Source organism: Olea europaea, unplaced genomic scaffold, assembly GCF_002742605.1.
Source record: "Olea europaea var. sylvestris unplaced genomic scaffold, O_europaea_v1 scaffold754, whole genome shotgun sequence".
In the NCBI taxonomy this organism is placed as follows: Eukaryota; Viridiplantae; Streptophyta; class Magnoliopsida; order Lamiales; family Oleaceae; genus Olea; species Olea europaea.
The window spans coordinates 130,092-154,002 of record NW_019265949.1 but is presented as its reverse complement, the minus strand read 5'-3'; the positions used below and the strand labels follow the sequence as shown (position 1 = coordinate 154,002).

General features: G+C 33.6%; 1 pseudogene; it reads right to left on the bottom strand.

Annotated features, from left to right (window-relative positions):
* Positions 1-10,067: 10,067 nt before the first annotated feature.
* Positions 10,068-18,247, bottom strand: LOC111391120 (annotated as a pseudogene).
* Between the last annotated feature and the right edge of the window lie 5,664 nt (positions 18,248-23,911).

Here is a 23,911-nt window from a genome sequence, read left to right as displayed (position 1 = left end):
CTTGCCAAATAAAATGAATTAATGAATGAAATATAATTGCTCGTGGCAAAATTCCTTTTTCAAACTCTCTGCTTCTGTGAAAGTTTATTGATTGACAATGATGTATGCACACTTTTCTCAAACTCTCTAATTCGGTGAAAGAATTGCCATCCCCATCCAATAAATTTGTGGTAGCCATCCTATCAAATTTAAAATGGGTTAATTTCTGGAGAGTGATCGAATAGTAAGCGCCACATGCCAAGTATTCTTATAACATTTTTTTAAAATTAGAATGTTTGAAATATTGTTTTCTGCCTTGTCGATTTGAATAACGCACATTTAAAAGGCTTCCGGATGAGGAGGGGGTTACAGGTGGACCACTTAAATCCCAAACTCTTCTTAGACAATTTAGGTCTTTTAACAAACCCTTTCAATTTTACAATTATGCAAATAAATAAAACTCAAACAATAAGTCAAACGTGAAATCTCTTAAAATGTAAATTTTCAAATTGGTACATTTTTAAAACATAACCAAGGGCTAAAGTTAAACACATAAAAATTTATCACATGTGAAACTTAAACTATGGACATTAATCCATAACAATTTAAATTCTAAACTACTGTTATTCAAAATCATTCTAAACAAACATTTATTCTTCAGAATAAAAGAAACCAAGAAACCATTTTTTTTTAAAAAAATACCTTTTTCTTTTTATCACTGTTCATGTGAACAGTGACGTTTACTGTTCACTTATTTTTTTTTTTTTTAATTTCTATGGAAAAGTAGAACCGGACTCTAATACTACACTGTAACGCCCAAATTTTTTTTTATAAACGCTAAAGCTTTAAGAAAAACACAATTTTCTCTTTAATAAATGCGAAACAACTTACATAAAAAGAAATTCTTTATTTTCAAACATAAATATCAATTTAAAATAAACAAACGAGTCTTTGAACAAATAAAAATAACAAATAATTTAGAGACGTAAAAAGAAATATGAAGCCAGAGTTTGGCCCCTATTCTTTCCAAATTTTAATGGTTGGAATATCGTTTTTTAAAAAAATGTGTGGTTGAAAAAGAATGAAAAGTTTTTGATTTGCATATAATATTATTTTATGGAAGATTGTGTGGTTGAAAATAAGAGAGAGAAAAAGAATGAGAAGGAAAATGGGGGCCAAATGGGGTAAATGTTTATTTTCCTTTTCCTTGGACCCCTTTGGCAGTCCACATCACCAATTCGCCACAGTTTCAATCGACCCGGACTAACCTGAGAGAAAATTTATAAGAGTGAGTATTCAAAAACACCCAGTAAGATATGTGCAATTTTCATACACAATTATATAATAAATAAACCCCACACTTCATACCACTATGCTCTTATGAAGTATATCGGTGACCAAGCGACAGGGCCATTTTAGGTTCACTTATAATCCCGTAAGATTTCATCTCTCTTTTTAAAGAATTCAAAGGTCCACTTGCAATTCATGCATATTTAATTGAATATAAAAGTATAAGAAAATGAAAATGCTTGCGCATAAATTACCTTACCTTGCTAAATAAAATGAATTAAAGAACAAAATATAATTGCTCGTGCCAAAATTCTTTTCTCAAACTCTCTGCTTCGGTGAAAGTGTATTTATTGACAATGATGTTTGCAAACTTTTAGATTTCCAACACTACTCTCTCAATCTACCATAAGTGTATATTTGGATTTTTGTGTATGTAAAACTTTTCCATCATGCCTATATATAGGAGTAGGCTAGAGTAATTGATAAACCAAAAATTTATTTGATAGAGTCAAATCCAAGGTGGCGTGTATTAAAAAAAAATTGTACTTTATCATTGTTTTACTCAATCTAAAAGAACTACCATCCCTATCCAATAAATTCGTGGCAGCCATCCTATCAAATTCAAAATGGGTTAATTTCACAAGTAGTTTGGATAAGGATTAGGATTAATATTAAACTTAAAAAATTGATTAGTAATTTAGTATCCATCTCACACATTTCTAGAGAGAATTTGAATTGGATCATAACTTATATAAAATTCCATTTATCCTATTTTCTTTCAATTCGATCTAACTTAATATGTTCTTATCCAAAATAACTTTTTTCTCAAGTCAAATATTTCTAATTAATTACGACCTACAAAATGAGTCCACTATCGATGTACCAAATCTTGTTCCATCATTTTCTAATTATTTAACCTAGCTAACATAGAAATTAAAAATATATTCCATTTTAGTCCCCAAGTTTCAAAAATAGAAATTTTTTATTCTATTTTTTTCTGGTGCTACAAATCTTGTTGCTGTTCAAAGAATTGTTTCTAATTGTCAAGAATCGCCTTGTAACAAGCTTCTTGTCTTTTTGATTTCTCAGCAATGTGTGCATTAAACAAACTTTCGCACAAACCTGAAGCATCGACATAAGGTCATATGCCAGATACATAATCGTCTTGCCATATTTGATGTTGTTGAAAAAGTTGTTTTTTATTTTCAAGAATTGCATGGTAGTGAGCTTCTTGTTTTCTCGAGTTTTCAACAATCTGTGCCTTTAAGCTATCACACAAACCAAATACATCTGACAATAGATGTTTCGTGTACATATTCAACATTTCATCCATTTGTTCTTTGGTCGCGTAGTTTGAGCCCCTCGAAGAAGAACTAAGCCCAACTCCAACTAAAGCATATGTCCTCGAAGTACCAGCACTTGTTTCTCACACATGTACAGAGACGGTTTTAGGGGGGCTGGGCTGGGCTATAGCCCTCCTCCCTCCCCCCCCAGGCCCAATAGCTTTTTTTAATGTATTTTTTTTCTTTTTGGTAAAAAACCAATTTTTTATGTGTAAAATTTTTTTCCCGCGTAGTAGCCCGGTTTGAAATTTTATAGCCCAATCTTGGATTCAATCCTGGATCCGTCCCTACACATGTATGCTATTAGCTGGAATTTGTTGTGCTATATTGTCAAATTCCCCATTCACAATGCCATCTAAAATACTGTGTTGGTTGTCGAGTGACAGTGAAAGAGTTCTAAACCATAGTGTTTCTAATTCTTCTGCAGGATGTAGCACTATAATTACCTAAATCTGTAATGAAATATTGGAATGATTTCTTTCAAATTTGTTTCTCAAAATTAAATGCACATGTAATTGTAGATTAAAATAAACCGTACCCCTTCAATAGCCAAAATTTGCTTAACCATTTTCTCTGTCAATATTTTATTTGGCTTCCATTTGTGCATGGACTTTGTAATATTTTATATCTACGACATCCGAATTTTTGTCCAATCTCAGGAAATGATTCATTTATCCAATACTGCAACATAAGTAAAAATAAATATTAGAATTCTTAGACAAATAAATTATACATAATAAGTAAATAAACCAGTCGGAGAAAAATACCTAGAATGCAAGTGGATATCCATGTAATGAATACTTACAATCTGTTAGCACATTCTAATGTATCATTTATACTCTTTCGACATGTGATTCTTACAACGAGTTTAACAAAAGAAAAAAAATGCCTTACAGCCCAATGGATACACAAGGAAGTCATTAAGCTAATCAACCATCCCAGGTGTTCGATAATCAATGTATCTTCTAGTTGGTTTTAGAACACACTCTACCAACATAACTAATCCTAGCTTAAATTTATCATCTTGATCTTTACATATGTGGAATACTTCAAAAAGCATTCTCATACTAATTCTTTTTATGGCATTAAAGTATTGATTTCTAAGCCGAGCATTATTAGAATCAAGATTAACATCTACTTCATAACAAGGTAATCCAGTGACGAGATAAAATTCTTGCATGTCGAAATGGGCAACATGGTTATCTAACCGCACCCAAACTTTATTATTTTTATCACAATTGATGAGTCTCATTATAGACTAATATACCAACTACAACTAAATTGTTCTTCTTCTACTTTGAAGATAGCTCCATAAATAAAAATCCATAAAATTACTACACGTCAAAGAAATTTGTTGATCTGGATCTACAAGTTTCACAAAATCTTTAAGTTATTGATGATTTGCAAATTGAGAAATAGTAGCAGCAAATCATTGGTTTGAAGACAGTATATGTTCTAACGACATCTACAAAAATTATTCATAAAGCCATTTGTTAATAATTAAATTTATTTATATACAAATCTAACTTAATCTTCATCACTGAATTCAAAAACATGAACCCGGTGAAAAATCTCCCCATTGCGTAAAAATTGCTCAACACAGCGCGGAGACATATTATGCTGATGTCATGAAAATAAGTGCATGACTAAAACAAAGAACATAAAAAAGGGAAGAAGTGCCATCGGAAAAGCACAAGCCTAGGCGCCGTAGGGATTGGGGTCTCTGCACTGCGCGGAGATCCCGCTTCACGATCACATAGTGCGGAGTGAGACGGAGACTTCGCGCTGTGCGGAGTTGAGTCTCCGCACAACATGGAGACGTGGGAGACCGAACTCCACATTGCATGGAGTGAACTCTGTGTCTCCGCACGCGTGGAGACAAATCTAGCAATTACCTTTTTGAACAGCTATTTTTGTGGACAGCAGCAATGGCGGTAAGGATTAGCTCACTTCTACGGTTTAGGTAGGTTAGCAAATAATATTTGGGGATTTAGCAAGTGAACAGTGATGGTAGGGATTAGCTCACTTAAATCACAATTTTTACACACTTATATCATAAGTAAAAATTTACAAATAAATTTCAATTCAATCATTAACTTTCTTTAAATTAATATAATAGCAAAAATTGTAAATATCCATTTAATTCAACATTTGTTACAAGATGTGTTATTTTACATTAATAATTAAACAAAACATGTTTTTTATCAATATTTTTTCAATTATGTTTTTTTTCAAGTTATACAAAAAATTAAGTCAATTTGAAAGTGAATAAATTCAAAAATTTGCAATTTTTTATCCAAATGTGTCAAAAGTAAATCTAAGTACAAAAGGAAGAAACATCCTTGAAACTTTTAAATTTTAATACGATAAAATTAGTTAATCACAAAAATTTCTAGTTTTCTTTAATTAATAGCGATAGTATGTCATTTACATTTCATTCTAATCTCTCCCATTTTCTTCTCTTCTATTTTATCCATTTTCTTATATTCTGTTAAGCCTGTCCATAAAAGCAATAAACCTAATCTCCACTTTCCGAAAACACTCTCGAACCCTACTAACACTATAATTTTTCCATCAACTTTCAATATTTTCAAATCCACAGAACGTTAAGATCTATCCAATTAAAGTAGGAACAATCTGATATTGCACAAAAAAATCATAACACCTAAAATATATTTTTTGTTATTTTAGTTAATAAACTAAATCAAAAAACTTTATCTTGTATTTTTCCGATGATAATCACAAAAGCTATTGTAAATTATCCAGCATAAATTTGTAATAATAGCCTTTGTAATAAAAATTATAAAATTAATTCCATTTGTACATAAAAAACAAACGAAAATAACTTTATACTATATTTAATCACACCTTTCCAATAAAAATACATACTTTACAGTGGACATTTTATAACAAATAAGTACATACATCTGCAGTGACAGCATTTCTTTTACAGCACACATAGATACATGCATCAGAGCTTGAATCCTTATCCATCTAATTCTCCTCTTAACATGTGATATAGCTGAAAAGTAGAACTCATCCCACTTATACATTATTCTATAAATAGGATCAATGCCCAAGCTCGTTCTTCCACCTTCAAACATCTAAAAGAACAAATGCATATTCCAGTTCCCAACTACAGAAAAACTCAAAAAACCATATTCCCATTTTATTTTCGTTAAGTTTTTTTACACTAGCTATTCATTACATTTCCATATAGTTACTTTACCAGTGTTCCTACATTTTTTGCTATAACGAGTATCAATTCCAACTATTTATCCACTCACTTCTTGTTAATGTCATTAACAGATACCTAAGATGACTGGTCCCTATAAACTTATCCCAGAAATTTCAAATGCAGAAAAAACTGGTCTGCAAAGGTTATTATTGCAGGAAAATAATAACCTAAGAACGTTTGTAACACCTCCAATCGATACCAAAATTTTCTTCGAATGGATTTACAGGTACATATTAATTGCCATGATAACTTCTTCATTCCAATTATAACTATTCCTCGAACTAATGTTCCTAACTCCTCATAATCTTTGAACAAGGAAACAAAGTTACAGCTATGATCTATGATGCAAGCATTACAGCTTTGGAAGATCAACTACAACTTGGAAAGACATACATACTATCTAATGCAACCGTTAGAAATAACACAAGCACGTTTGAAAACTCTCCTGAAGAAAAGTTTTGGACTATCACTGGGAAAAAAAAGAATAGAGAAAATGAATGAAGATAACTTAAACTTCTTCTTCTCTATATATGAAGTTACTCCAATCCACGAGTTAGACAAATATATTGTCCAGCACATGAACATAAGTATATTTCCTTAACGTTATAAACAGTATTATCATTCACTACTTGTTTTCGTCATGTTCAACTAGGACAATATGTAACAAGCAAATCCTTTCACTCTTTATTGCAGGTGTTATAGGAGTTGCTCTTGACATTCACCAGAAAAGAATCATCCAAACCCACTCCGGCACACAAGCATGTCTTCAAGATATTTTTAATAAATAAACACTTTCAGAGGGTAATGTTAACATTGTGGGATAGCTTTGTCGAACGAGAAAGCGTCGCTATCATTGAAAAACTTGCAAACAAACCTGTGATATGGGCTACTAATCTTAGAGTTTCTTTCTTCAATGGTACCTTAGATATACATATAGCATTTACTTTCATATGACATTACACTTACCAAATAACATAAACAACTCACTTCTACTTCATTTCCTACGTAGGCCTTACACTTGCCATTAAAGTCAATAGTACTCTTTTCATTGATGCTAGAATAGTTGCAGTAGTAGATTACAAAGAATGGTTTCCACATCTCACTTCCAACAAACTTATTCAAGTACCATAAAAAATGTTGATAGTATTTCTTTATTTCTTTATGCACCTAATTATCTCATTCGTTTCTTACAAGATGAAAGCAAATGAGGAACAACTTGAGAAATTGATAGAGGATAAATCATTTGTTGCAATCACACAGTCAAAATTATCACCTCCAGCTGAAAACAAGTTCACATCACTTGTTAACTTGCTAGGAGTCTACCTAGGGGTATTTTTTAAAATACATCTTTCAATATACACAACATACATCAAATTTCTATCATATTTAACCGTCACCATTATAAAAACACCATAATAAATTCTCACACCTACATGTCTTTTTACAGAAAAAATTCTATAGGGTAAAAGCCCATTGGAAAATTATTTCAAAGAACCAGAGATTTTGGTACATGTCATGCAACAATTGCGAGGAAAAAATCAAATACAAACTTGGCAGAGACTCACAAATGCTACTTCTGCAAATATGAACATGCAAAAGCCGTACCAAGGTAATTTACACCTCTAAATATAAATACTAATCTTAGCTAAAATAATGAACCATTTTACAAATGACAACATCTGATGTAATCAAGTTCTTGTACAAAGGAAATGTATTCATTCACCTTGAAGACACATCTGGAGAAATAGATGCAAGCATCATATGAAAATACCAACATATAATCCACAACTACATTTTCCATATTGCAGAACCCCGATGCATATCTAAACGATGTGATAATGACAGGATCTAAAGAAGAAATGGTCTTCTACCTCACAGTCACACAAAAAGCGACAAAATCTACCAGAATATCGCTATGAAATTATCTTCGTCTTTGATTTGTTGTGGATAGCAAAAACTGATATCGATTCCTCAACAGCAATCACTAACCAAGACTCTTCAGCTACTACTGATGACATAAACATCTCAACCAAAATAACAGAAAGTTCATACAACACAAAACGCAAAGATAAAATGTGCACAGCAGACAATCAAGTTTCCACGGATATCACATACGAGGCTACACCAACTATAAAGAGAAGTCTCTTCCAAATACTGAAGAAAACAACAGAAAAAGAACCAAAAAAGAAAGCAAAAGCAGACTACACGCTTGATGAACAAACCAAAATCATAACCTTCAAACAAAAAAAAGAGTGAAAAATTCCATGGTATTTTGTATTAGTATACATAGCGGTAGAAATTTATGCAGTAACTTCTTACCGACTCTCTAGAGTTAAGGGTCAACCAAAAGACTGACAAGTTACTGCATTAACTATTTTGATATCTTTTGAATTCTGAAAATATGTAAATATTGTGAGCTACCATCTATATACAGTCACTTTTAACAATATAAGGAACTTCTACTATATCATGCACCCTTTTACTTATCTATAATTCTTTACATTGTCTACAAAACAAATTTTCAACATATAAATCTACCAATTAACCGTTAGTCGCACAACATACACCTCTCCTCTGAATTCTTCAAATTTAACATGTTAAAATAAGCTCCAAAACACTCTCGTCTGTGCATTGTACGAGCAACAAACTAGTGGTATATAAAAGATGACATAGTATTTTGCAAAATATTTCAATTTTCTTGGTTATATATGATTTGCCCCTCTTAATTAGCTTTCAGACTATTATAGTACATTTTTTCATTTATCTGTATATACATATTCCAGTAATATGGTCATAAATAATTGCTAGCACAAGAGAAATCGAAATAATCCTAAACCTAATTCTCCCAAAATCCATCCGATGGTCATTGTCTGTTCACATTGCTGGACAACTATTGTTCTCGTTGTGTGGACTTCTGGACAACTATTGTTTGCTGAAATTGTGATGGATCATATTCAGTCCCAACTCATAAAAATCACTATCACAAATTCTATCTGAAAACATAAGTAACCCAGCTTTTGAGTATAAAAAATAATTTAATTCCACTTTACATGTTTAAATAATATCCGAAACTAATATTATCAAGTCTTTTTTTACTAAAATTCACCAAATATGTCAAGTACAACATATACAATAAAGTGCGAATATTAGTTAATAGAAAAATTGGGACAGGAATGTACAAAATAGAAATTGACACGGCAATGGACAACATTTTCTCTGCATACTAATCAAGCAACAGATGAATTGCTCACTTTAAATTTTACACCACAACATTTTTCAATTTTTCGTTTTATATTTAGGTATTTGTTAAATTACTCCAATTAAATGATGGAGAAAAGAGGGGTTTACTATCTTGGATTGGCTAAGGTATTTAAGGAGGACAACGCTAATAGCAAGAAGGAAGTAAACAAAAGGAAACTTGTATTTCTCAACTTCAAGACTTACACACTTTTTGGCTTGTTACAAAATGAAGGACCATATCCTTTTATATAGTGTTTACATGAAACTTATAATCCACACAATTTTCTAGAGACTCATAGACCACATATTTACATGAGACTTTTGGACCACACATTGGACAAGATATTTTCCTAGAATACTCTAGATAGACTTTATAAGACCACATATTATTCTTGATACATTACCACATTTATCACCACGTATTTTATTTAGATATTTACATGGATTTTTCTAGTAGATATTTATGTAGATCTTTCTAGATAATATTTTTAGAAATGCTAGGCATGTGGGGCTTTTTAATTGATTTGGGGCCTATGTGCAAAGTCCTTAAACCCATATTATTTAGTCCAAAAATTAAGTTTACTACTCAACGTTAAATAGGCCATTTTGGACTGGAGCCAGTGGATTTTTAATTTAATGGATAAAGAAAATGATTTGATCAATGACGAGGACCTGTGCTCTGTGGGGATGCTGTGACTTCATTTAACTACATTAGTTTTTTAAAACGCGTGTTCTTATTCACACCCATGATAAACAAATAATAAATGGTTTACAACATGAAAAGAAATTATTATGAAAATGCCTGTTGGACTTGTATTAATTAATTTGAACGATTAAAATGTTTCAACTTGGAAATTAATTAGTTAATCATTAGTTTGGAAGAGCACAACTCATTAGGAAAAGTGAAAAGTGAATCTAGCTAACATAATTTTACATCTTCAAAGAGATAAATTACTCTCAACAAATTCAATTGATGTTTAAACAACTTAGTTGGGACAGGTTTTGTCACAAGGATAAGGACAATCAATCTCTTGAAATTGACTTCGATCATAAAACCAATTTCCAACTGCTTCCGCAATCGTCTGTATAAAAAAAGTTCTAAGTTTTTATTTTATTTTTGCACACTAAGAGAAATATGAAAGCAAAATTAAATGTTTATAGTTGTGGAATTTGTAACAAATGTTAACCTTGATATTTAAAATTGGAGAGTGGATCCCAAACCATGTTTGCCCTTCAGTTTGGCAGCGTGTATAATCAGAATTTGTATAGTCTCCTCTTGATGAAGGAACAACAATTCCGGCCAATGCACTTATGAATTCCAACTTGAAGCATGAAAATCACATTAAATAGTAAAAGCATCATTCCAACTGAAAACAAAACATCGGTTGAAATATTTAGATAAACAGGTAATAGTACCTTGAATTTTTTGGAGCTGACTATGGAAGCATGTAGGGTTGATTTCGATCAAACTCCAAGTACAAAACCGGGCTCAGTCTACCAATTTCATCGACACCACAAAGGTTTAGACAACTCCAAGAACCACCACTGCCGCCGCCCCATTCCGGTTGCTATAGGTTGGAAAGTGAAGTCCAATGATGTGCCCACAAAGGATTAACCACAAAGGTCACAGTGAAGTATATCAAGAAGCCGAGAAGAGAGTCTCACAAAGAGAAGAGAAAAATAGGCAGTCTCCATGGAGGCTGAGAGGAAGGAGGGATTATATGCCAAGTAAATGTCCAAAAATAGGTAAGTTAGGTTAGGGTTAAATTGTGGACCAAAACAAGGCTCGACTCAATTAAAGTGGGCTTCAAAATAATAATATAGCCTTTCAAGGAAATGGGGCGAACCGTGAGCAACACTATTTAAAATAGGTTGCTTCGAACGGTCTATAAAAATGTGGATTATGTTGTCTCGATAATTGTGTCAATGTACTAGTCAATTATATAACCAAGGGCGATTGATAATAAAAAAATCGAGGTTACATCATCGCCCGAAGAGTTCGTTTGACAACCAATTGCCTAACAACCTCCACATTGGTGTCAAAGGACCTGCAAAAGAAAAATTGTCTCCCATTAGTGACACCTCTAATAGAAAAACAATAAAATTGGAAATCATTTACCTGTACCAATGTTTAGAAGTTCCTTGCAACTCCTAAACTTTGCCAGTGGTAGTACCTTCGTCCCCATATCAGATGAGTTGTAGTGGGTATGGACTTTCTCAAGTCTTACCACCTCTTAAGATACTATATCTCTAATGAAGTGGAGTTTAACATCAATGTGTTTAGTGCGCTCATGAAAAACAGGATTCTTGCATAAATGTATAGATGACTGACTATCAGAATACACTATCACATAATCATTCAGGACACACAGTTCATGAAGTAGACCTCTAAGCCATAGAGCTTCTTCAATAGCTTCAGTGGTAGCAATATATTCTGATTCTGTAGTGGATAGTGCAACAATATGTTGTAACTGTGATTTCCAACTTACACATGAATTAGATAAGGTAAACACGTAAGATGAAGTAGATTTCCTACCATCCCTATCTCCTGCATAGTCAGCATCTACAAAATCCTTTAATTTTATGTCTTCTTTATTAGCACTAAACTTTAAATCTACATTACTAGTACCCTTCAAGTACTTTAACAGCCACTTTAGCACTTCCCAATGTTCAAGGCCCGGATTAGCCATATATCTACTGAGAGTACTAACAGCAAAACCTAAATCAGGTCTAGTGCAAACCATCAAGTACATTATGGAACCAATCACATTAGAGTAAGGTACCCTGCTCATGTATTCAACTTCAAGCTCATTGCAAGGAGATTGTTCCTTCGATAAAACAAAATAATGAGCAAGAGGCAACGTGACAGGTTTGCAGTCACTCATATTGAATTTTTTCAGTACTTTGGATATGTATGGAGACTGATACAAAAACAAAACAGAATTTGACCTATCTCTTTCGATTTCAATACCCAAGATTCTCTTAGCCTTACCTAGGTCTTTCATTTCAAATTTAGCTTTTATGTTATTTATCCACTTAGAGGATGATCCAATCAAAAGCATGTCATCCACATAGAGCAACAAAAACAGATAATTATCATCAGTCTCATTGTGTTGAAAATACAGGCAGTGATCAAATTTACTTCTTTGGAACCCTATAGTGAGTACAAAGGAGTCAAACCTCTTGTACCACTGTCTAGGAGATTGTTTTAACCCATACAAGGATCTTCTCAGAAAACACACATAATCAGGTTTTGACTATTCCTTAAAACCTTTAGGTTGATTCATGAAAATTTGTACATCAAGCTCACCATGTAAGAAAGCAGTTTTTACGTCAAGTTGTTCAAGTTCCCAGTCAAAATGTGCAACTAATGCGAGCATAACCCTAATAGTGGTGAACTTAACAACTGGTGAGAAAATTTCATTATAATCAACGCCCTCCTTCTGTGTGTAGCCTTTAGCCATTAACCTAGCTTTAAATCTTAGGGGTTCCAAGCTGCTAGTTCCTTCCTTAACCTTAAAAACCCATTTGCAATCAACAATTGATTTATTCTTAGGCCTAGGTACTAGCTCCCACGTATGATTCTTTTCTAAAGAACTCATCTCTTTTTTCATTGTCTTAAACCATTCATTAGATTGATCACTGCCTATTGCTTCTTCAAAGGTCTTTGGCTCTTTATCAGTTAATTCTTCATAACTAGCCTGGGCAAAAGCTAATTTAGATTCAAAACCAAACCTTCTTAGTTCTCTTGTCTGTCTCGTCTCTCTATCTCTAACTAAGTTATAGTTAGCTAAATGATTTTCTTCCTGATAGTGTTCTTCTGTCACTATTTCATTACTATTCTCCACTTCGGGTTCCTGAGTTTGAGTCTCCACCTCATTTGAAACAGTAGGGGCAGGTGGACTGAGTTTTCCTAACTCCACCTTAAACTGGTCTCTCTCTTTACCTGATTTTACTTCACTCTCAGGTTCAGTTTTTCCTTTAATACACGGCATCTCATTTTCGTTAAACGTGACATCTCTACTTATGATGATTTTAACCCCTTTTTGGCTTCTATCCCATAACCTATAACCCTTAACACCCTCGGGGTATCCTAGGAAAACACACTTCCTAGCTCTAGGTTCTAGCTTACCCTCACTTTGATGAGAAAAAGCTGTACAGCCAAAAGTTCTAAGTATTAAGTAATCACTCAGTTTACCCGACCATCTCTCATGCGGGGTGTCACCATTCAATGCAGCAGAAGGGGTCAGATTAATCAAATAGCAAGCGGTCATAACAGCCTCACCCCAAAATGAATTGGGAACACCTGAACTAATCATCATGCAACGTACTTTATTAAGTATGGTTCTATTCATCCTTTCTGCTACCCCATTTTGTTGAGGGGTGTAGGGAACGGTCTTATGTCTAATTATGCTGCTTTCTTTACACATACTATCAAATTCTTTATTGCAGAATTCTAGGCCGTTGTCCTTAGAAATTTGATTTTCTTGCCAGTTTGGTTTTCCACGTGTCTCTTCCAATTATTAAAACTATTGAAAGTCTCAGATTTATCTTTCAAAAGATAGACCCACACTTTCCTAGGTAGTCATCAATAATAAACAGGAAATACCTATTACCACCCAATGTGGGGTTACTTGCAGGACCCCATAGATCAGAGTGCACATATTCGAGCATGCCTTTAGCTCTATTAACACTCGTGGAGAAAGAAGTTTTGTGATGCTTACCAAGCACACAATGATCACAAAATGGCAAATCTGACGCACAGTCATTACCAAAAGCACCCTTTTCATTAAGTAGCTTAAGTCCCTTGACCCCTACGTGAGCAAGTCTATTATGCCATGTGTGTGTGTGATCAATCTTGGCAGAGGAGGTAGAGGAATTCACATCTCTAATCACTTCCCTAGTAGTAATGTATATATCGTTTTTCTTAATTCCCTTAATGGAAACTAAAACAACCTTGATCATTTTTACCAGTAAAGTCATCCTTCTCAAGTCTCCCTACTGAAATCAGATTCCTAGACAATTCAGGAATATATCTAACATCCTTTAACGTATACACAAAACCTGTGTCAAATTTTACGTTTATGTCACCAATTCCAGCAATAGTATAGGCAAAGTTGTCACACAGTACAACATGCCCAACGTTAGATTCATGCAACTTATAAAACCAATTCTTTCAGACGTCACATGAAAAGATGCACCAGAATCAAGTATCCACTCATGGATGCGAGAATTAGCAGTTAGATTTAATTCAACAGTGTATGCAACTGGACTTGTAATCATATAGACCTCACCACCATTTATATCGGAAGTAGATGCTAACACATTTACCTCATCTCTCTCCTTAGCCTTTAGCTTACCCTTCTCCTTATGACAATCTTTTATAAAATGGCTTGTGTTTCCACAACCATAACATTTTCTCGCCTTAGTCCTAGATTTTGATCTGGACCGACCTTTGCTCTTCTTTTTCCATCCATTACCACTTGATTCGCCAATAGTTTGACATCCCTCATGACTATTTTGCCTAAATTGAGTTCAACCCCGCATCATATGTGCCTCACCGTTCCTCTTATCATGTTTTTCAGCCCTAATTTTCATTTCTTTACTTCTAAGGGAATCTATGACAATTTCAGGTGTTAACGTGTCTCTACCATACTTAATGGCGTTCTTAACTTCCTTATAGGAATCAGGGATTGTATTAAGCAAAATTATAGCCTTATAAGTTTCGGATACAGTCTCATCACAATTAACTATGTCTTGCACCAATTTGTTAAACACGTCTAGATTGTCATAAAGATCCTTTGAAGAATCCATTTTGAAACTGAAAAAACCTTCAAGCAGGTAAAGTTTATTCGGTGTAGACTTAAGCAAATACAAGTCTTCTAATTTCTTCCAAAGTTCTTTAGTGGTTTTTAATTTACCCACCTTTCTTAAAATGGCGTCAGACAAGTGTAAAATAATTGAGGTATAAGCAAGCTCATCGGCTTCTTCTCTTTGTTCTTGTGAAAAATCAGTTGAAAAATTGCCTTCAATGGCTTTTGAAACCTTTTGTTGGACTAAAATACCCTTCATTTTTTTGTTGCCAAATAGCAAAGTCACCCTTTCCATCAAAAATTCCCAAATCAAAACTGTGAGTTGTCATCTTCACACAATAGTCAAAAAATGCACAAACCACACAAAGTAGTCCTAGGGTCACAGAATATACACCGTTCTAAATTCCCAGGGTTTCGTAAGACTCGCGGTTTTAGATCAAGGGAATGTTCGAGCAGGTAAGGTTACGGTATTTCTAACGAAATAAGTAAGCAGCGGAAATAACAATGCAGCAAAAATACGTCTAGCAGATAACTAGTCCCACAGTAATTAGATCACTAAGAATTACAAAACTAATTTTCACCAAAAAACAAATACTCAATCAAAAAAGATCAATCAAGAGCACGTAACCCTAATTCTAGCACAAGCAATGGTTGCCAAGCAATGACAACCCCAGCCTATTGTCACCCCACACGGTGACGTGCTAATGCTGAAAAATTAACGGTTTAAGCCAATTTATCAGAGCGCATGTGTCTGAGTCCGTATAATCGAGAGAGATGCCCATCTACTGCTTTAGGGCCGCAATCTTGGCCTAAAGTAATTCAGTAGATATATGCAGTTTCAAATGTAGATCCACCGGGGGCAAAATTGTCCAACTTTTTCTATGTAACCTGAAACAGAAAATAAACTGTGTCAGTGCATTCAGGGGATTAAAATGAGCAAACTGCCCGAAGGAAGCTCGCCCGGAATCACCGCCACGCACCGCCGGTCGCCGCCGTCGCCACGCACCACACACGAAGGGGCGCCTCAGCCTGCTGGTTCCGAATATGGGATCGATTTCGCCGAAAAGTGACTGGATTGGCCGAAAAAGGGGATTGCAATCATGGTTTTACACCAAACTCGTGACTCCTCCGCCAGTTTTTGGTGATTTTCAGGCCGGAGAAAGTTACTCCGGCTCTGATACCAGATGTAGGGTTGATTTCGATCAAACTCCAAGTACAAAATCGGGCTCAGTTTACCAATTTCATCGACACCATAAAGGTTGAGACAACTCCAAGAACCATCACTGCCGCCGCCCCACTCTGGTTGCTATAGGTTGGAAAGTGAAGTCCAATGATGTGCCCACAAAGGATTAACCACAAAGATCATAGTGAAGTATATCAAGAAGCCGAGAAGAGAGTCTCACAAAGAGAAGAGAAAAATAGGCACTCTCCATGGAGGCCGAGAGGAAGGTGGGATTATATGCCAAGTAAATGTCCAAAAATAGGTAAGTTAGTTAGGGTTAAATTGTGGACCAAAACAAGGCTCGACTCAATTAAAGTGGGCTTCAAAATAATAATATAGCCTTCCAATGAAATGGGGCGAACCGTGAGCAACACTATTTAAAATAGGTTGCTTCGAACGGTCCATAAAAATGTGGATTGTGTTGTCTCGATAATTGTGTCGATGTACTAGTCAATCATATGGCCAAGGCCGATTGATAATAAAAAATCGAGGTTACATCATCGCTCGGGGAGGTCGTTTGACAACAAATTGCCTAACAAAGCACTTGCTAAAATCACTCTTGCAATTGCTTCAAGTTGTATTTGGATCCGAAACATTAGGAACCAAAATATTATTTATCTGGAAAAAATGATGATGGCAAATGAATCGAGAGCATATAATCATAGCGATAGCAATATGAAAAAGGATAGTATATAACAATAAAACATGCTCATATAAGTTAGATCAGATACATACTAACCTGCCATGAATCATAGGCAGCATTTGCAATGAAAAGCGGCGTTCAAATTTGTTGGGCAATGTTTTAAAGGAAAAACACTGAACAGTTCGAGTGATATCAGCACGAGACAAGTTATGTCAAAATGTAAAAGTCATTTAGCCCATGTTGTTTGAGCCCCATTCTTGTCCAAAAATGCATTTTTGAATAATGTATTGTTGGAAATGTGTGGTTAAAAATAAAGAAAAGTCATGGATTTGCGTATAATATTATTTTATTGAAAAATGTGTAATTGAAGTGAGTCAAATCATTGTTAAAAAATATATTTTAATGGAAAAATGGGGCTCAAAGAAGGCTTTAATCTAGTCAAGAAAATCACTCTTACCAATCCAAGTTTCCCTTTTGATGTACACGACAAGGCCAAGTTCTTTACCACTCCCAGTATCCAAATTCAATGATGAAAATGCAATTAGAAGATGATCAGACTTCTATTCAATAATCATATAAACTATTGTATGTAGAGCTAAATTCATATACGATTTATTGACCACATCGCTATACAAATTTTCAATATATGATGCTTTAGAAATATCTTTCCGGATAAAGATGATACCTTTACTTAAAATAAGTGAACATAATTATTCTAGACATCAAATCTTGTCTAGATACAAGGCTCTCTATGAAAGTTTACATATTTATAAAATAATCTGCATTTGAAATGCATTTTACTTTGGCGCCCTTGCGAATGAGAGCTCTAAAGTTATCACAATGCAAAATTAATGTCAGCCGACCAGCTTAACGTCCAGATGAACTGCTTGTTAAGTATTCTACAAGTTACTAATGTTTGATTCAGTGAGGAATATCTCTCCATAACTACTAAAAAATATATATTCTTATATTTTCAGCATTCTTCATTCCTTTATCCTGCAGCTCCTCCATATGACAGCAAGAAAAATCCTTGCTCATCTGAAGTAGTTTAGTGGCTTAATCGAATTTGACAAAAAAAAAAACTATCACAACAAGCAAGCCATCCACTATAGTTTCACAAAATGCCATTAAATTATATATACATATTCACTTCAAGAAAGTTGAATAGAAAAAAGTGCGAAAATAATCTTATGAACGTAACTATTGTGATAAAATTATAGGATCTGCTGCTTCTATTTCCGCAGTAAACGTTGCACCTCCACAGTATCTAACCTTGATCCTTTTCAAATTATGAAAATCTGGATATTTACATGATATAATAATAATTAAAAGACTACACTCAAGAAGATTAAAAGTCCAAATAAAGTAACAAAATGCAAGTCAATCGAAAGATTATTTAAGTTGCTCAAAATCTGGTATACTAGGATTAAACTGTGATTCGTTGCTCAAAATCCCAAAGAATTCAAGTCGTTTATCCATATCCTTGGAGGAATCTTGTCTAGAGTTCTTACAGGCTAGGCAACTTATTAAATTGTTGCACCATCCTCCAACCTGAATATCTAAGACAGACACATTTTACATTCTCCTCAATAAAAAACCAGGTGACATAGCTGATTTATATTTTAATATGATATAATTGTGAACCAACCAACTATTGATTCCCCGTGTCAAGATGGCAAACCGGTCGAGTCCCATCTAAATAGACTACAAATACATACAGCAGAAGAATATATAATTAACCATATTTTTTCATAAATACATAAAAAAAAAACTTTATTAATTTTCTACATGGCAGTATTTAATGTTTTATCAGCTCCTTTTGCTATAGTGTTGTGAAGAAAAGTCCTACCAACCCAAATTACTTCAATTCTCAATAAAATCAGTGGTTAATTTCCAACATTCGGTAATGGAATTGATCCTTCGAATTTAGGTCATCATAGTGGCTTATATGAGAACAATCATATTTTGGCGATGTTGGATGTTGCTTTGCAGAGAGCCACTAATATGACATCGTTTGGGCATATCAAGAATCATATGAAGGTTATGAATGATCAAATCAAGGATTTGTTACTTTTAAATAGTAAGATATTGTGATCTATATTTCATTTAGTTGAGTTTATAATGAAATCCTTAAACAAGGTATACTCATAAGTTGGAAAAGAGTTGGCATGAAATATATGATCGATAATTGAGATTGACACATCCATATCTCGTAATTGATCGAATCATATTGGCGAAAGAATTGAAACTATAATGAACAAGTCTGGTTTCATTATACCACGTGACATTTTCATCACATGTATTGTCGTGACACATTGCTAAATGTCAATCTAGAACCGCAAATATGAATTGTCGATAAATTAAAAAGAGGTATTTTAATTTATCGATTTTGATTAGATCAAAATAATAATTCACGTCATTAGATGCCGTGATCGGGAACCTAATGGGTCACACACAAAAGGAGAATTAGAAGAATGAGATTTATTAATTAATTAATTGATAAGTTTTGGACGATTAGTTAACTGAGTTGCTTGTTAATAAGCCCGAATTAATTAATTTATGGACGAAATTTAATTAATTGGATTAATTAAAAATTGGACAGGATTAAGTTTAAGAGACGCATCAAGCCCACTTGTACTTATATTTATAGGCTGCTAGCGTTTGAAAATTCATAAGAGAACATAATTATATTCCTGCTATCACAAGAAAAGAAAGCCCCTAGTTTTGTTAAACTTGTTCCAATGATGGATTTCTATTGGAGGATGGACAACTGGATAGTAGTGGATTACAGATCATGATTGTTCAAGTTCAAGAAAAACAAAGGATTTTCAGAATTAAACAAACATATAATTCTTATCACAGTTTCTATTTATATACAAAGTAGATCCTTCGTGGGAATTCAAATTTATTTTACTTTTGGTTGTGCGTGATTAAGTTCCCAACAGAAAAATAACTCATTTGCTTGAAGCAAGAGAGCTTGAAGATAATAGATAGTGTGAATGAGATATAGATTGTGTGCAAGAATGATGGTTGAGTGTGATATTTATATGCAGCATACAATATGCACACTTATTTTATAATAAACATAAGTGGTATGTTTCTCTAGGATCAGAATCTAAAACTCAATATAAACACAAGTGGGATATGTGAATAGGATTGCAATGTAAAACACAATATAATATATATTTTTTTTTATTTTTTATTTTTTGTAAAACATGCTTATAAGTTACTTTTGAAAGTCACATATTAATTTTAATCATATGTTTCTTACGATCCACAACTAGTAATCACTTATGCACCAATCTATAATTTTAACGATTGAAAAAGAAATTCAAACAAAGAGTTTAACATATAAACAATTAATCTTCATTTAAATTGATAATCATTTTGTTACACAGCAGAATGTCGTGCTTTACGTTGGGTCTACATCGAGTCCTCACTCAAAGTGGATCTGGGCTTTCTTCTTTATTCATGCAACTATCCAAATTGGAGAGTATACATCTGGCATCATGATTAATTGGTCTCTCTCTTCACCACAAAGACTATGAATGTTTCATGGTCTTAAGGGATAAAAGTGTTCGGTGCCTTCATCAAAATTTCACTTATGACCTTCCAAGTTTCACATATCTGCAGGTAAGGAAAATAAGTGGCGAATGCTTCGGCAAATTTAGCAACAAAAGACCAAAATGAGTGGACTTCATGTAAAGCCCTGAGTTTTACGGACACGTACGTGACATTACTAAGATCTTAAATTTGTAACATTTTACTTAGATTGTTCATAAAACGTGGAAATTAACTTTGACTGGAAGCAATAAGGCTTTAGAGAATCTATTACAAAACTGAAGAAACTTTCTTTCGGAAAGTTCAGATTTTCACCTTCTATTGCTTTCTGAAATAAATTTCATACGAGAATTAAATGAAATAAAAAATTTACAAAATTTAAGTTGTAGACATCTTAAACATGAAAAAATTATAGGTTAAAATTTCGTATACAAATGAAATCGATAGATGTGTGAAAATTATTTTCAAAATCGGATCTATTTGTTCTCGAATACATTTTGGCTGTCCCCAGGGAAACATCCATAACTTCAGTTTTAAACAACCAAAATTCATGATTCCAAATCAGATAGATAACTCATAGAGCTATCTCTTACAACTGGATTCACCTCATAATTTCAAGTATTTTGGTCTAGGCGAATTTTTAAACTTAGGGGCAGAAACTGAAAATATTTAAACCCTAGTGTTGCAACTCAAATGAACTAAATAAATCGCAATAAAAATATTTTATCAACCATGAAAAGATTTCATCAAAAATTCAGTCTTCAAGCTTTCAAGAAATACTAACTTAAAATATTTCAAATTTAAATAATTATTGGAACAAAACATGACTCAAATGATGTCTTTTGGAGCACATCAAAGCACTGCTGCTCTCCTCCATGCTGTCATTGATCACCTTAATCTGAAATTGATCTCCTCCACTCAATAGACTCATACACACATTAAATCCAAAGATATTATACTTTAAGCATACATTCATAACATTAAGACCTTTAATGAGTAAGAATATTAATGATCAGGCAATATACAAACATTTGGTGGATTACTACACCACCAAGTTCACATTTCTAGTACACTACTACACCACCAGCTCATATTTAACCCTATAAAGAGCCACATATATCTGTTGAAATATAACATGAATTGAAATAAAACGGGGATTGAATCTACCTCTTTTGAAACATTATGAAGCATTGACCACCGTGTCCGTTTATTTGGATTTGGATTCGGATTCGTGGACTACTTGATCTATGTGTATAAATTTTTAGTTGCTATGTTATCAAAGGGAAAGAGGTGGAATAATTAGAGAATAATAAGGTAGGATTTGGCAAACAGATGTTGAGGATGGTAGGAATATTTTTCATGAATCCTAATAGCATTGGACTTCTAAGAAAAAATTTGTTTTATCCTCAATAAGGATTAAAATACTAATTGACTACCAACTTTTTTAAAACTCTCTAGGAATCAGTTTTTTTAGGATTTTGATAAATGAAACTAACTCTAGATAAATGATAATAATGCATCACACTTAAACTGCCATTGGCCCAAAATAATATCTCAAGGAATGAAATTCTTCATAAATTCAATAATCATAGTTTTATTTTATTTTCTCTACTTTTGGTTGTTCTTATCCAAATTGATTTCTTCTTGAGCCTAATACTCATGATTAATTATAGGCACTAAATGAGCCCAATATTGATACAATAATTCTCACAACTACAATAATTAAATGATAAATCTTGTGATGTTGCGCCTTCCATAGAAACAAGAAATCTTAACTAAATCATGACTTATGTGAACACTAACTTTATTAAAATTAAGAAACAGAAACCCAACTTAAACTTAACTATAATTCATCACAAAATATTTCAAAAGCAAACAAGTAACTAACATGTACTAGATTTAGTTAGCGTACTATTACATGACCACTTAGAGCATACAACTTGGGAAAAATTTTCAACGACATGAATTCATTTCTTATGAAAGATTTGGGAAAAAAAACTATCATTTAGATATAAAAAATTTTGGTCGCTACAACCCTTCCACTTGATTAATTTTCTCCTCAAAATTTAGCTTAGTTGGTCATAAATCTATGGTTACTTGGTCTTGATTTCTTCTCCTGTTCCCAAGTAGTCTCTTTTATCATATGATTATCCCACTGGACCTTTACTAATGGCACTTCTCTATTTCTCAGCAAGTGAACTTTCTTTTCTAATAGCTTGATTGGTGATTCCTTATACGTTGGATCTTTCTGTAAATCAATTGACTAAGCCTTGATCACATGACTAGGGTCATGAGCATATATCATTAACATGAAGACTTTAAAGACGTCATACACAGCTTATAATTCTGGTGGCAATGCCTAACGACATGCCACATTTTCAACTTTTTTTAGAATCACAAATGGAGTGATAAATCTTGGTTTTAACTTCTATTTCTTTCCAAATTGTAGCACACCTTTCATTGGTGCCACTTTTCGAAAAACATTGTCCCCGACCTCAAAGGTCCATTGTTTCCTTATCTTGTTGGCAAAACTTTTCTGATGGTTTTGAACTTTCTTAATTCTCATTATGATGTTTTCAATAACGTCGACTGTTATCTCAATGAGTTCAGGACCCGGCATCTTCCTTTTACCCACTTCATCCTAGCATACTGGTGAATGACGCTGTCTACCATATATAGCCTCATATGGTGTCATCCCAATAGTTGCTTGAAAACTGCTACTATGAAATTCTATCAACGACAATTGAATTTCCCATTCTTTACCCTAATCTAAGATACAAGCTCTCAACATATTCTCCAAAACTAGGATGGTTCGTTTCAATTGCCCAATGATTTGGGGATCATAAGAAATACTAAAAATCAACTTAGTCCCCATCGTTGTTTGTAAACTCTTCCAAAACCTCTATGTAAACCTGGGACCTCTGTCTGATATAATTGAGATAGAGTCTAACCATTTCTCTAACATAGAACTGTGAAAATTGATCCATATTAAAATTCATTCTCATCTAGAGAACGTAAGCGTAGTTTGTAAATCGAACCACTATTACCCAGATAGCGTCATGACTATTCGTTGACCTAGGGAAACCTACTACAAAATCCATTGCTATTTTTTTTTCCACTTCCATTCTAGTATGTCTATAGGTTTTAATTGCCCTAATGGACTCTAATGTTCAGCTATAACCAGCTATCAAACAAGACACTTTGATATGAACTGAGCTACTCTTACTTTCATATTCCTCCACCAAAATCAACTGTGTAGATCTCAATAGATTTTGATCCTGGTGTGTTGTATAAGGGACAGAGTGAGCTTCTGTTCGTAAGCTCATATCAAAGTCATTCATCTTTAGGTATACATAATTGACCTCTATATATTACCTCCTTATCTTCAGCTATCTTTAAAATCTATTATTTTTTCGGTGTTTCTACCGTAGCCCTCATCTTTTTGAGAAATGGGCCATTCTCCTCGGCCTCTATTATTTTGGCACTAAGTGTGTGCTTTAGAGTTAATGCCGCTATCTTTGACATTGTTCTAGCCGAGGGCAATAGTACCTGAATTTTCAAATTTTCAAAGTCCTTAATTAA